Raw genomic sequence first — 14,546 nt, forward strand, 5'->3', positions numbered from 1 at the left:
TCCACTAAAAAGGGAATAGGGTGCCATTTGGGACATAACCAAGGAAAGTCCTCAGCCAAGGCTAACAGGGCCAAGATAGCAGCCCTCACGGGACAAACCGGTTAAGGTGGAGCAGGAGGAACAGGCAGGGATGCATTCCAATGAGCCCAACTGACATGGACAAAGAGGTACAAGTGCTGTAAACACCACAACACACTTGTGTTGGAATATTTTCATACGAACACCAGACAGTTTGTTTGAGGCCAATCACCCTTAGGAGACAATCAATTCTCGTCCACTAACTCTTTCAACCTTCAGCTAATTGGAAGATAATAAATTGTCAAAAAGATTATGCTGCTTTGGTCATTGCTACGAACATCCTCACACTGTGACCAACCAGGACTGGGAATGGTCAACTCTGACTCACAGCAGTGACTGTGGATGATTGCAATGACTGCAGCCACACAGAACCAACAAAGAGAGGGGTGTAGGCATTTAGCTGAATGGTAATGCATTAAATCCACATAGCCTACAGCTGAGTCACTCACTCTCTCATAGACCAGTACGGGAATTGAGCTCTATTTATCCAGGTTATTGCGACATCAGAATATTCCGCTCATGTGATAACATGTAACAAGTCCTGGGACTTCCTGGTGATGTTTACATGTTATTTTGTGCGGTACTGCAGCCGTACACAAATAAAGTGGACAACAAACATAAATCTTCTGTTCATAGCTGTGCATATTTGGAGTACATAAGAGCAGAGCGGAAGGAGTTAAATTATTTTTTACAGGAAGGACCAGACACATTACCGTTAAGGTATCACATTAAACATTAAACACACATGGCAAGGCCAACATTCCAGACAGTCCGCATCACACCTCTGTCAACAGAATCCGCTACCTGTAGTCGGGAAAAACACCTAGAGCTGTCTCCACTGAGGCTAACTGACTGACTTTCCCATGTTTAACCGCTTGTCTAATGTAATATACACGGAGTATACTACAATTAAGAACACCTGCTCTTTCCATGACTAACCAGGCGAATCCAGGTGAAAGCTATGATCCCAGTATCGATGGCACTTATTAAACCCACTTCAATCAGTGTAGATGAAGGGGTGAGAACAGGTTGAAGAAGGATTTTTAAGTCTTGAGAGAATTGAGACATGGATTGTGTATGTGTGCCATTCAGAGGGTGAACTGACTGACTGAAATATTTAAGTGCCTTTGAACGGGGTAGTAGGTGCCAGGAGCTCCAGTTTGAATGTGTCAAGACCAGCAATGCTGTTGGATTTTTCATACTCAACAGTTTCCTGTGTGTATCAAGAGCGGTCCACCACCCAAAGAACATCCAGCCAACTTGACACAACTGTGGGAAGCATTGGAGTCAACATGGTCCAGCATCCCCGTGGAATGCTTTTGACACCTTGTACAGTCCACAGAGTCCTGTTCTGAGGGGAGGTGCAACTCAATATTAGGAAGGTGTTCCTAATGTTTGGTATACTCAGTGTATACCAAGGGCATAGTGATTGACAGCTGGAAGGACTCAAGTTTCTTCTCGTATATACAGGGGCTTTGCCGTTAAGAGAACTAAGCATTTTTGTTTACAGTCTTTGAAAGCGTACTGTTGAATGAATACCCAATAGTAGAGTGTTGATATTAAATCATTCAAATATCAGGCCCGAAGAAGGGACAGTCTGTGACTCTAGAATTCACCACATTAGCCTATATGATGTGGTGACAGACACAGGCTACATACTGTAAATGCTTCTCAGTGTCGGTGATGAGCTGCTAACTGGCTAACAGATGCTGTAAGCTCTCTATTTAAGATGCCATTACATTTTACACATTAACTTGTTGACGCTGTGGATCAGCTGAGTGAGGCGAGATTATTCTCTCTCCTGGGAGGCAGCTCATCAAACACACGGTCACAGACACACACTGATAATACTCTGCATGTCAAGCTTTCATGACAGACATATTAGCACTCCTCTGACCAGCATACATCCCAACACAAAGCACCAATTCAAATGACAGTGTAGGCAAAGAGAGGGCGACAGGCTGCTATGGTCAGTGCCGTTTAAGATGAGGGAGGACAATTATAATTTTTTGTGAGCATGGCCTTATTTCTACAGCATATTGGATGACTGTCATTCATATTCCATTCACCCAGCTCAATGTAATATCGATAGGTTTATGCTACTACATGACACAACATTTTTCCCTATACCCATCATGAGGTTGCTACAACCTAGGTCATGGATGGAAGTTTACAATGTAGTTGCACAGGTTGAGAGAAATTTGAGTAATCAAGGTGACAGACAGTGACACATTCAATACTGCCTTGCACACTCTTGTCTGCACCTATCTGATCTAGGGTGTAATCATTAGTCTGTTCCGTTTTCTTCCGTTTAAGAAAGTTTTTCAACAGAATCGGCGGAATGAATAGACCACTGATCACACGCACATACAGTTCACTTTCATAGCAGCCACATACAAACAGCATGATCACTTTGATCATTGTAGTTATAATTCCTTCTTGCATCTACGCTCTCTCCTCCTCTTACATTTTCCCTTTGCGGACTTCAGCGCACAACATATCAGCTGTCTGTGACAGTGACCAGGCAAAACTTTCCAAGCCAAACCTTCATATCATAAGCTCTACACACAGCCTACATCGTTGTCACCATATTAGCTAACGTGAAAGTCAACATAGCTACTAGAACTAACGCATAGGTAAACCCGCTACAATCATGCAGTACAGTCAGCAAGCAGTTTAGCAGTTACACTGGCGGGCCCCGGTGGCAATAAATGAGTTAAATGAAAAGCTTACCTTGACTTGGAAGTGTTCCAGTGTTGGATATTCATCGCCAGCTAGCTAACATAGCATCCCTTTCTGTTTGAGCCGGGTGTTTGAGTAGGCTAAACTAGCTAGTTGATTTTGCTAGCTAAGTCAAAATGAAAGTGGTAAAAAATACAAAAACTATAGCTAGCTCTCTCCAACTTGCTTCTCCTTAATTTTTTTAAGAAATTAATTTGTTCAAAATTGTTCAACTATTGTCTTTCTCTCTCTTGAGTCAAATCCTCACCACATTTTATGCACTGCAGTGCTATCTATCTGTAGCTTATGCTTTCAGTACGAGATTCATTCTCTGATCAATTGATTGTGTGTACAATATGTAAGCTCATGCTGCAAGAGCACTGATAGGTTGGAGGATGTCCTCCGAAAGTTGTCATAATTACTGTGTAAGTCTATGGAAGGGGGTGAGAACCATGAGCCTCCTTGGTTTTGTATTGAAGGTAATGTACTCAGAGGACAGAAACTAGCTGTCCTCCGGCTAAACCATGCTGCTACCCTACAGAGTGATGTTGAGGCTACTGTAGACCTTCATTGCAAAATAGTGTTTTAATCAATTATTGGTGACGTGAATATACTTAGTATAGTTGTATCTAAAAAATAAATATAAAAAAATATATATATTTTTTAATGAAATTCCCAGAGGATGATCCTCCCCTTCCTCCTCTGAGGAGCCGCCACTGCTATTAATTTGGTTAGTTTAGCTGGCTGTTGCTTGAGGATCACCCTAGTAGTCAAACCACCACCCAGAAACCCCCCAATCTATTCAAGCATCGGATACACACTGTGCCTGCTACATTGACTAAAAATACCCAAGCTACCTATGCATGGATCACATCAGTATCAACAAAAAAGTAACAGGCTGAGTGATTCTACCTTGAATTTGCACGAATCAAATACAAATAGTGTAAAACAGTGGCGTGTATTCATGGATGCCAAGGGAAGCCAGGTTTCCTCGAATTGTATTTTTATTTTGTATCTTTCATCTTTATGTGTTTCATAAATGTCCTTCAATTCACAAGAGGCTGAATGTATCTCACCGGAGAAAGCATCCAAGTGAACGAAACAGCGCCCATCTATGCTGTCTGGTCAAAAAGCGCATGAGATTGTTGCCACCTGTAGCACTGAATGCAAGGGTAGCCAGCGAGCATTTGGCCTCCCTTGATAATTTTTTAAATACAATAATAGCCAATCAGCGTTGAGCTAAACTGAGTGAGCTCAGCTGTGAATGGCCCTGGCGCAACAAAAAAAAGTGTAAAGGGAAGCCAGTTTGGATTTGGCTTCACATCAATCACATTGATTACAAGCCAAACGTCATTGACAGAAAAATTGAATTGTTGCATCTCGTTGTGTTATTGTCCTCCAGTAGCCCTTTCCTAAATTATCCATTGATGGAGATAGGGATATGGATTTGTGGTTTTACTTAATTCTCCGTATTGGCCAATGATTATAATGGCAATTCTGATCGAACCATAAATTCATATATTGTGCCCATGGCCTGAGAGGATGGAAGTTCAACAGATGTAGTAACATTAGGCTAACGTTAACTAGCTGGCCTGGCGCATCGTTGCCCATGAAAGGAAATTAAGCTAGCGAGCAAATGTCTTGGCCAGGTAGCATAGGACAACAAAAACTAAATGCATGTACTGTATGACAGAGTCATAGACCATTTAGGCAACATGAAAGAGGAAGATGGCATTGGCGTTTCTACTGACACGCACGCACATACAGGTGAAGTCTGAAGTTTACATACACTTAGGTTGGAGTCATTAAAACTCCTTTTTCAACCACTCCACAAATTTCTTGTTAACAAACTATAGTTTTGGAAAGTCGGTTAGGACATCTACTTTGTGCATAAGTCATTTTTCCAACAATTGTTTACAGACAGATTATTTCAGTTACTTCACTTGTATCACAATTCCAGTGGGTCAGAAGTTTACATACACTAAGATAACTGTGCATTTAAACAGCTTGGAAAATTCCAGAAAATTATGTCATGGCTTTAGAAGCTTCTGATGGGCTAATTGACATAATTTGAGTCAATTGGAGGTGTACTTGTGGATGTATTTCAAGGCCTACCTTCAAACTCAGTGCCTCTTTGCTTGACATAATGGGAAAATCAAAAGAAATCAGCCAAGACCTCCACAAGTTTGGTTCATCCCTGGGAGCAATTTCCAAACACCTGAAGGTACCACTTTCATCTGTACAAACAATAGTACGCAAGTATAAACACCATGGGACCACACAGCACGTTCTGTTTCCTAGAGATGAACGTACTTTGGTGCGAAAAGTGTAAATCAATCCCAGAACAACAGCAAAGGACCATGTGAAGATGCTGGAGGAAACAGGTACAAAGTATCTATATCCACAGTAAAACGAGTCCTATATCGACACAACCTGAAAGGCCGCTCAGCAAGGAAGAAGCCAGTTCTCCAAAACAGTCATAAAAAAGCCAGACTACGGTTTGCAACTGCACATGGGGACAAACATCGTACTTTCTGGAAAAATGTCCTCTGGTCTGATGAAACAACAATAGAAATTTTGGCCATAATGACCATTATTATGTTTGGAGGACAAAGGGGGAGGCTTGCAAGCCGAAGAACACACTCCCAACCGTGAAGCACGGGGGTGGCAGCATCATGTTGTAGGATTGCTTTGCTGCAGGAGTTACTGGTGCACTTCACAGATGGCATTATGAGAGAGGAAAATTATGTGGATATATTGAAGCAACATCAAGACATCAGTCAGGATGTTAAAGCTTGATCACAAATGGGTCTTCCAAATAGACAATGACCCCAAGCATACTTCTGTATGTACTAATGTAAATGTAAATGTAATACTTCCAAAGTTGTGGCAAAATGGTTTAAGAACAACAAAGTCAAGGTAATGGAGTGGCCAACACAAACCCTGACCTCAATCCTATAGAAAATGTGTGGGCAGAACAAAAAAAGCATGTGCGAGGAAGGAGGCCTACAAACCTGACTCAGTTACACCAGCTCTGTCAAGGAGGAATGAGCCAAAATTCACTCAACGTATTGTGGGAAGCTTGTGGAAGGCTACCCAAAATGTTTGACCCAACTTAAACAATTAAAAGGCAATGCTACCAAATACTAATTGAGTGTATGTAAACTTCTGACCCACTGGGAGTGTGATGAAAGATATCAAAGCTTAAATAAATAATTCTCTCTACTATTATTCTGACATTTCACATTCTTAAAATAAAGTTGTGATCCTAACTGACCTAAAACAGGGGATTTTTACTAGGATTAAATGTCAGGAATTGTGAAAAACTGAGTTTAAATGTATTTGGCTAAGGTGTATGTAAACTTCCGACTTCAACTGTACATACACACATAAATCAGAACGATCGATTTAGCTTACGTTGATTGGACTAAATAATTGTTGGTATCTTTTAGTTGTCACTGTATAACAATAAGCATAAGTGAATAGATCATGTTGAAATGGTGCTGGAATAGTGGAGGCATCGCCTGTTTTCTTTGCGACTTGTGGTAACTCTCCGTGGATCTAAATCAAGAGTTGTTTTGTCGTCCGAAAATGTCAAAAACATATTAACTTGCCTGACCATGATGTAGGTCATGTTAACTGTTTGTTACATGCAATATGTTTTGTGGACTTCACCGGACAGATGATGCTCTCCGGTTTTGTAATCAAACAAATGTGTTTATTTTGCCACTGCGTTTTCTGATTGTCTCAGCCTTAGGCCTATATATCACGGTGTCAAGGCATACGAACTAACAGGTTATAGAGCAAACAATGCAATTATCAAAAGACATAGGATGTAATGTGCCTTTTTCTGGCTTCCCCGGTGATTTTGCCCACGCAAAAAACGAGATGGCAACAAAACCACTGGGTCAGTCCAGCCTGATTGTCAATCTCTAGTGGTTGGTCATCTTTTGCCACCATACCATTGCAACAGCGTAATAACTGAGTAATAGCCTATATGGGTCATGGGAAGAAAAACAATATATTGTTAGTTAAACCTAACTGAGACATTGCATTGTTGTTTTGGAGCTTGTTTTTAGTTGTTCAAGGCTGCCTCTGGAGAAAAGGGAACACAGAGTCTAAAATCTATGACCTCTTAAGTTCTCGGGGGAAAACAAGACAAGTTATGTAGTTTACAAGACATCAAAACCGAGGTTAACATGATGACATTACAAATGACAGTAAGTACGTATGGAGACATGGAGTCCATGTGTATAGTTTGGACTGGAGTCACATGCTTCACAGTGTGAGAGGCAGCATGCAGGCGGGATGGGGTTACAGGTGGAATTTCCCCTGGCTCCCCTTTCTCTTTGATGTCACGTTGGCCGCTTGGCCGTAGCGCTGCCTAGTGATCGAACGGATATATCAGAGGACGTGAAACTCAGGTGACAGAGCCTCGGTTGTTGAAACAAACTCACAGTGAACTAAGTAACTTTACAGAGCAAGATCCCTACTGTCTTCCGACAAAAAATAGGGGGAGCCACCATGAAATATCTTTAGGGCAGGCACAATTAGCATGTCACAGACGATTATGGATGAAGACCATCATGAAAATAAAATAACTGTCATGACTGTTTTTGTGTGGGACGAACAGCTGACTGAAGACGGGGCATTTGTATGGTTGAGTGAGTTTCTTCCGTACCTTGGACTCTTAACAACGTGATGAAACTCTGTTGCTCTTTGCTGAACTGTAGAATATTCATTCAAATTAAATGGAATGTATTTTTTGTTATGTCAGTTAACAAATCACAGCACATACTGATGGGTACATTTCCTGTGGTGCTTTAACTTCTTGCTTTGCTCCTATGGGTACACTCGCTATGACAGCCAGTCCACCCATTATGACATCATTGACTTGAATGGGGATGCCCGGTCTATTCATTCCATTTCTATGGCGGTCAGGAGCTGAGGAGAGGAGAAAATGTGTGCCCCAAAACAGTTATATCGGTGACGACGGTCAAATTTTCAGTGGAAATTGTTCAAAATCATCCTTGTACATAGAGTTGTACTTTGCAATCTTTACAATCATTGTTTTTTGTTTGACATACATTTAAAAGTGAAAAATATGAGTCAGACTTCTGTTAACACTTGAACTGCCAAAAATGGTCAATCTGACCATTTCAATGTTGTAATTTCAATAACTTAATTTCAATAAAAACCTTGAATCCACCTGTCTCTGACGTTTCCTAAATACGAGTATTTTACATTCTAGTAGTACTTTCTGAGAAATATCATAAAAGACAAAAGAATTCTGAGAATTTCATCCTCAAAGAGCCATTATGGTCAAAATGACCTTATGCATATTTAACAGTAGAATAGCCAGGCCTACCAATAGCCACCTGTCTAATAAATACATTTAACTAGAAAATAAGCCTGGACTCAAACCCAGAGTCTCTGGTGGCATAGCTAGCACTGTGATGCAGTGCCTTAGACCACTGCGCCACCCAGGGGTACCTTAACTTTATTTTTATTTGGATTTCATGTAATGGACATTCAAAAATAGTCCAAATTGGTGAAGTGAAATTTTAAAAATCTAAAAAAGAAAAACGGGAAAGTGGTGCATGCATATGTATTCACCCCCTTTGCTATGAAGACCCTAAATTAGATCTGGTGCAACCAATTACCTTCAGAAGTCACATAATTAGTTAAATAAAGTCCACATGTGTGCAATCTAAGTGTCACATGATCTCAGTATATAAACACCTGTTCTGAAAGGCCCCAGAGTTTGCAACACCACAAAGCAAGGGGCACCACCAAGCAAGCGGCACCATGAAGACCAAGGAGCTCCTCAAACAGGTCAGGGACAAAGTTGTGGAGAAGTACAGATCAGGGTTGGGTTATAAAAAAGTATCAGAAACTTTGAACATCCCAAGGAACACCATTAATAAAAAATGTAAAGAATATTGAGAGGGGCGCCCACCAAAACTCACGGACCAGGAAAGGAGGGCATTAATCCGAGAGACCAAAGACAACCCTGAAGGAGCTGCAACGCTCCACAACGGCGATTGAAGTATCTGTCCATAGGACCACTTTAAGCCGTACACTCCGCAGAGCTGGGCTTTACGGAAGAGTGGCCAGAAAAAAAGCCATTGCTTTCCAACTATAAAATCTATTTCATTCGTGGAGTGCCTTTGTAACAACTATGAAGCAGAAAGCTTGTGCATTGAAACAAAGTAAAAGCTTATTTTTCTACTGAGAAAACAAATGAAAATACCCAAACCACAAGACACGCACTGTCAACTAAGAAAATATCTGAAAATACTAGTAGCCTAAATATCAGTATAGGTGCCAAGCGTGCTTGTGAATAGAGAAAATCAGCACAAAAAGAATGTTGGCATTATAATGAATATGTGTCGATATACTGTAACTGTGGTCAAAAATAGCATATTATTGTCAGTTATTGGACACATTATTTGTGGCCTTGCTTGTGCTTAAAGTATTGTGTGCAGTTGGATCTCATTTAGCTGTTATCCCTTGTCCGAACAGTCACCACAAATCTTTGTCACTTTCACTTGATTGCTACACTTCCCCCACTTGCAGCGGAAGCAAGTGTCCAGGTTCTGTTTCCGAGTGAATCTGATCACCTTGCAGCTTCTCCTCCCCCGGGAGCTGTGTGCAATTTGGCTCGCGCAATGGCTCTTTGGAATCTTTGCTGCTGCCTTGGCCCTCATATGTCTCTCACGTAGCCCGTGTGCCAGACTCATGGTGACGTCTCTCCCGCTCATGGGTGTTGTTCATGCACTGCTTGAACAACATGTGTTTGTTGATAGCAGCCAAGTCAAGCATATTGTAGAACACAGCAACAGGCCAGCGGCAAGTTCCTCCTTTCACCTAGTACAGCCGTGCCTCCTGATCAAAAACATTATCCAACACTCGCTCACCTGCTGCCCGATATGGATCTTTTCCCAGATATGGAAAGCCGTTCAGCATGAATCAGAATCATCATCAGATACGGTCCATTTCTTCCCCGCCATCCATTTGTCTTGGTCTTACCATTGTCATTTATGCACGTTCTCACTGTGTAGCCTACCCCAAGTAGACTAATAAAACTGCTTTGATTCGGTGGACTGATATAGGGTACATACCATTTTAAGATTAGAATTAGAATGGATCAATACAACAGAATGGCCCTCCCCACAGACTTCTGTGTTAATACAAGGCTTTTGATTGGGGAAGCAGCGAACCTTCACCGTGGGGATGATGTCGGCGATGCATTTCCTGATGAAGCTGGTTGCGGAGGTGGTTAGCTCGTCAATGTTATCGGCAGAGTCCTAGAACATATTCCAGTCAGCACTAGCAAAGCAGTCCAGCAGCATAGCCTCTGATACGGTAGACCATTTTTCTATGCAGTTTGTCACGGGTACTTCCTGTATGAGATTCTGTTTGTAAACAGGAAGCATGAGTATGGAATCATGATCTGATTTCCCGAAGGGGGGAAGTGGGGGGGGCTTGTATGCTTGCTTGTGGGTTGAGTAACAGTGGTTTAGGACTTTATTGGCCCTAGTGACAAAGGAGACGTGTTGCTAGAAGTTGGGCATCACGTGTTTTAGTGGCGCTGAATTTTAATCACCGGCAATAAGAAAAGTAGTATCTGGGTGCATGATTTCCTGCTTGTTTATAGCCTTGTACCATTTGTCAAGTGTCAGCTTGTTGTTGTTGTTGTCCTGAGGTGCAGCAGTCACGATAACAGATGAAAACTCTCTTGGGAGGTAGAAGGGTCTGCATTTGACCATATGGTATTCCAAGATGGGTGAACAATAGGTCGAGACTTCCACTGCACACCATTTGCTGTTGATGCAGAAACATAGCCCTTTCCCTCTGGTTTTCCCTGAATCCAATGTCCTGTTCGCTTGGTGAATGGAGAATCCATTGCATTGGGTAGCCATGGGGGGTATCTTGTCCGAAAGCCATGTTTCAGAAAAACAGAGAGTATTGCAGTTATGAGAGTCCCGTTGACAGCAAATCCACAATCAGAGGTCATCCATTTTATTATCAAGTGACTGTACAATGGCCAATAGCATGGAGGGAAGTGTTGGCTGATTTTCACATCACCTTAGACTCACCAAGATGCCCACTCTCCTGCTTTTTTTTCACCTGTGTTTCCTCTTGGGTAGCCAAAGATTTGGTCGGAGGTACACAAAGAGCCAAGGGCAGATCCAAGAGCTCATTAGGGCAGCTCTTGGCCAGTTAGAAAAGACTCAAGACTGAGGCCAGGACATTGATAGCAGCCCTCAATATTATGAAGCACAAATGAGAACAGCTCTCCCATTGTCTGCAGTCTTCGTCACCCAGTCACAATCCTCAGCTGCTCTGGCTGCTGTGCCCTGCTGATGGTGACATCACGGTCACGCGATAAGTACCAGGCATGTCACTAGCCCCAGATAGGCATAGGCTAGTGTTCGCAGTCAGTGTGCATAAACTGACTATTAACTGAAACCTGATGCCTGGCCTGTTCTCATCCTCCATCATGTTAATCCAGGCCCTGTCTCATGAAAGGGAGGTTACTACCTCAAAGTCCCTTTGTGAGGGAGAAATCCCTCCAGCAACAAAGTTCAAAGGCGGAGAAGGCAGGGTCATTAATGCACATGACTGTCAAGACCAAGAGAGAGAGGGAAGGAGGGAAAGAGGGTGGGAAGTGTGCAGTGAGGCAGGCACCATGGGATTTTTTTTTAAGTATGCATGGAGTCTGGGGCTTGAAACATATGCAAGAGACCACTACACTGCAGACGAGTATATTTAGAGGCTCTTGTTAGGGGATAATTGGTTTCAGAAGACTGAGATTTCCAATTATCTACTGGGCCTCTGAGATAGGCGGGCTGTGTTGCGGGGGGAGAGGTGGGGTGTTTGGACAGTGGAGGAGGAGTGGGGGTCAGCAGGACCAGCTGATCTCTGTTGCTGACAAGCTGAGCTGAGTCGCGCAAACATCCCCCTAACCCTCCAAATAAGGAGAGCACAATTATTCCCCTGTCTCGCCCCTACTTTTCTCCGGACAACAGTAGGCACGGAAGACCAATGAGATTTCTCAGCTCGCAAAGTCCCACAAGGCCAGCATCTTAAACCAAAAATGTAAACATCTGGCAAACGTTTATATTGACCACAGATGGGTTGAGGAGATCAGGTCATTTGAGAAAACACAGTTTAATGTAGATCCAAGCCATCACATTTTTCTGGCAGTTGGAAGTAGTTAATTACATGAAAATAAGAATATTTTAACTGATGAACATGTTAGATGAACATGATGAGTAGACATGGTTCATACAAGTGGCCAATAAAGAGCGGGGGGTCTTTCTCAACCTCTTGAACTAAATGGCCAACTTCATGATAGAGCAGCAGAACATTGGTAATGGTACCATTTGTCATTTCTACAACTCAGAGGGAAATACAAGCACTGGTGCAATAATACAGAATATTCTCCAATAGTATATTCAGAGACTGAAGAGATATTGGGTATGCTTATTAATGTGACGTCTAATACCTGTGGAAGCTGCAACAGTAGGGTGCAGTTGAACTCCTCTTTACTTAACAGATAAAACATTAACAATCTATTTCTTTCAGGGCTGTATAATTGATCCCTCACACTCACATGAAGCACAAATGGCAACTGGAACCTAGAGACACTGCAGACAGGCTAGCTCTGTCAGCAGCACACAACAGCCTCTCACATTTACCACACAGCACCCCTGTCACATGGAAGGCATGGTACACTCTTAGAAAAAAACGTTTCCAAAATGGTTATTTGGCTGTCCCCATAGAAGAACCCTTTTTGGTTCCAGGGAGTACCCTTTTTTTGGAAAGGTAAGACCCTCTGTGGAAAGGGTTCACATGGCACCCAAAATGGTTCTACCTGGAACCAAAAAGGGTTCTTCAAAGGGTTCTTCTATGGGGACAGCCAAAGAACCCATTAGGGTTCTATATAGCACCTTTTTTTCTAAGGGTGTATCACACAATGACACAGCTTTTCAATAGGAGGGTTAATAAACCAGAGCAGTGGGTCATACATCTCTGTGATTTCTCATGTCAAATGTTCAGTATTGTGGGTCAGTGGCAGAACATTTGTGTATAGAACTCTTTTGAATTTAAGAAATTAAAGTAGTCCATGTTTGTTCTAGTCTACAAGGTGAATATATGCAGTACAGTAAATAAACTTGCATTTTATGTGTTGTGGATTTACAAGTGGAGTACTCAATCCATACATTTATTGAATGGGAGAGCATTCTACGATATGAAAAGGACTGCTTGCGCGGGGGTAAACACAACTGTTTCATACACATTCCAGACTAATAGTCAAGACAACGTAAAAAACAAAAACAAATTAGAAGTACATCATTAGCAATTCGAATTGCAAAGACTCACCTTAAATCCTTATTTTATAGTGTCAGACATTTAAAATGACAATGTCTTCATCAAAATCGTCCAGTAGCATAATATCTTCAGTAGGCACTCATCAGCATCTTGTTATTATCCCCAAAAAATAATCCCATTTGTGAGATGAAGCTCGACATTATCAGTACAGTAAATATGCCAACTCTACTTTCACTACGTTCGCGTGGCTGACATAAGGTTACACTGTTAATTTTCTTATTTTTTTTCTTACCGAAAACCGATGCGTGGGGAATTCCTAGCAGTCACATTTTCCCTAAGAAATGATTGGCCAGCATTAGGGATTCGGTTGAAAAAAAACAGGATGTTGTGAAAAATAATGTAATGTTGGTTACTCATACTGAGACATTTACTGGGATAGGCTAGAATAAACTACGTATCGAACTTTTTAACTGGAATGCAATCTTAATCATTATCTTTAGCAGATTGTTTTAACACCAACTGGATTTACAATCACGAACAAAAAATGCATTGAATATACAACTTCAAGGATGTGGATAACGTTGATACATTGAAACCAAATGCACACTGTCCCGTGTGGTATAAACAGCCCTGGCTACACTTTCAAACCCGCCCACTTAAGGGATCGCAGTTTTGGTACATTGCCTATTTTGGAAATGTATTTTATGTTATAAATATGACCGTGTGGATAGGTTTCTATTGGTTGTCCAGTTGAACAGTAAGATACATTTCAGACTTCATCAGTAAGGCTGATCACACATGGGTCCTGCGAAACAATTGCAAGTTCGCGACAACATTAAAAACATTGCATTCCCATACCGGGAGTCGAACCCGGGCCGCCTGGGTGAAAACCAGGAATCCTAACCGCTAGACCATATGGGAACCGATGTATTTGCAGCACTCAACTATATCTCAAATCTATGGGGATCCTTTTTTTAGGGCTTTCAAACATGTCAGTTACGGTTGGCTGGCCCTTCTACACGAGCCCTCCTCCGTTCCATGATTCTTTTCTAGATTATTACAGATAGACTGTACTTGTTTTAAGGCCTGAATTTAACAAATTGCTGCTATTCATGGCAATTCACCCCCACCTAGTGTCGACTTCGTGTAACTTGTGTCATGCACTGGGAAAAAAAGTGTCTGTAACTGCTTTCCAACGATGTGTTTATTGCTTCCCTTTTTGTACGTGCTTGCCATTGAGCAAATAACCCTTTTTCTTGAAAAAACATGCAGACCCCCCACCCTTAAAATAATACTACTTACAAAGTCAAATAAGAACTTCCATTTGTTTCTTTTCCCAGTTTGATTATTTTGGAAATTACAGAGCTTTACCAAGTGGTTGAGAAATAAAAAGGAATTTCATAACA

The 14,546-nt window shown here is 41.7% G+C and overlaps 1 protein-coding gene and 1 non-coding gene across 2 annotated transcripts in view; both read right to left on the reverse strand.

Moving 5' to 3' along the window:
* The window catches only part of LOC115129594 (ETS-related transcription factor Elf-1-like), a 79,033-nt gene extending 65,605 nt beyond the window's left edge, over window positions 1-13,428 (reverse strand). The window contains exon 1 of the mRNA XM_065018695.1: window positions 13,192-13,428. The gene's annotated coding sequence lies outside the window, so the exon portion shown is untranslated. The remainder of the gene's footprint in view (window positions 1-13,191) is intronic.
* A 561-nt stretch (window positions 13,429-13,989) lies between these two features.
* Window positions 13,990-14,061, reverse strand: trnae-uuc (transfer RNA glutamic acid (anticodon UUC)). Its single transcript has one exon. It is a non-coding gene; the product is annotated as a tRNA-Glu (tRNA).
* Between the last annotated feature and the right edge of the window lie 485 nt (window positions 14,062-14,546).

The sequence above is a fragment of the Oncorhynchus nerka genome, linkage group LG5 (genome assembly GCF_034236695.1).
Source record: "Oncorhynchus nerka isolate Pitt River linkage group LG5, Oner_Uvic_2.0, whole genome shotgun sequence".
Lineage (NCBI taxonomy): Eukaryota > Metazoa > Chordata > Actinopteri > Salmoniformes > Salmonidae > Oncorhynchus > Oncorhynchus nerka.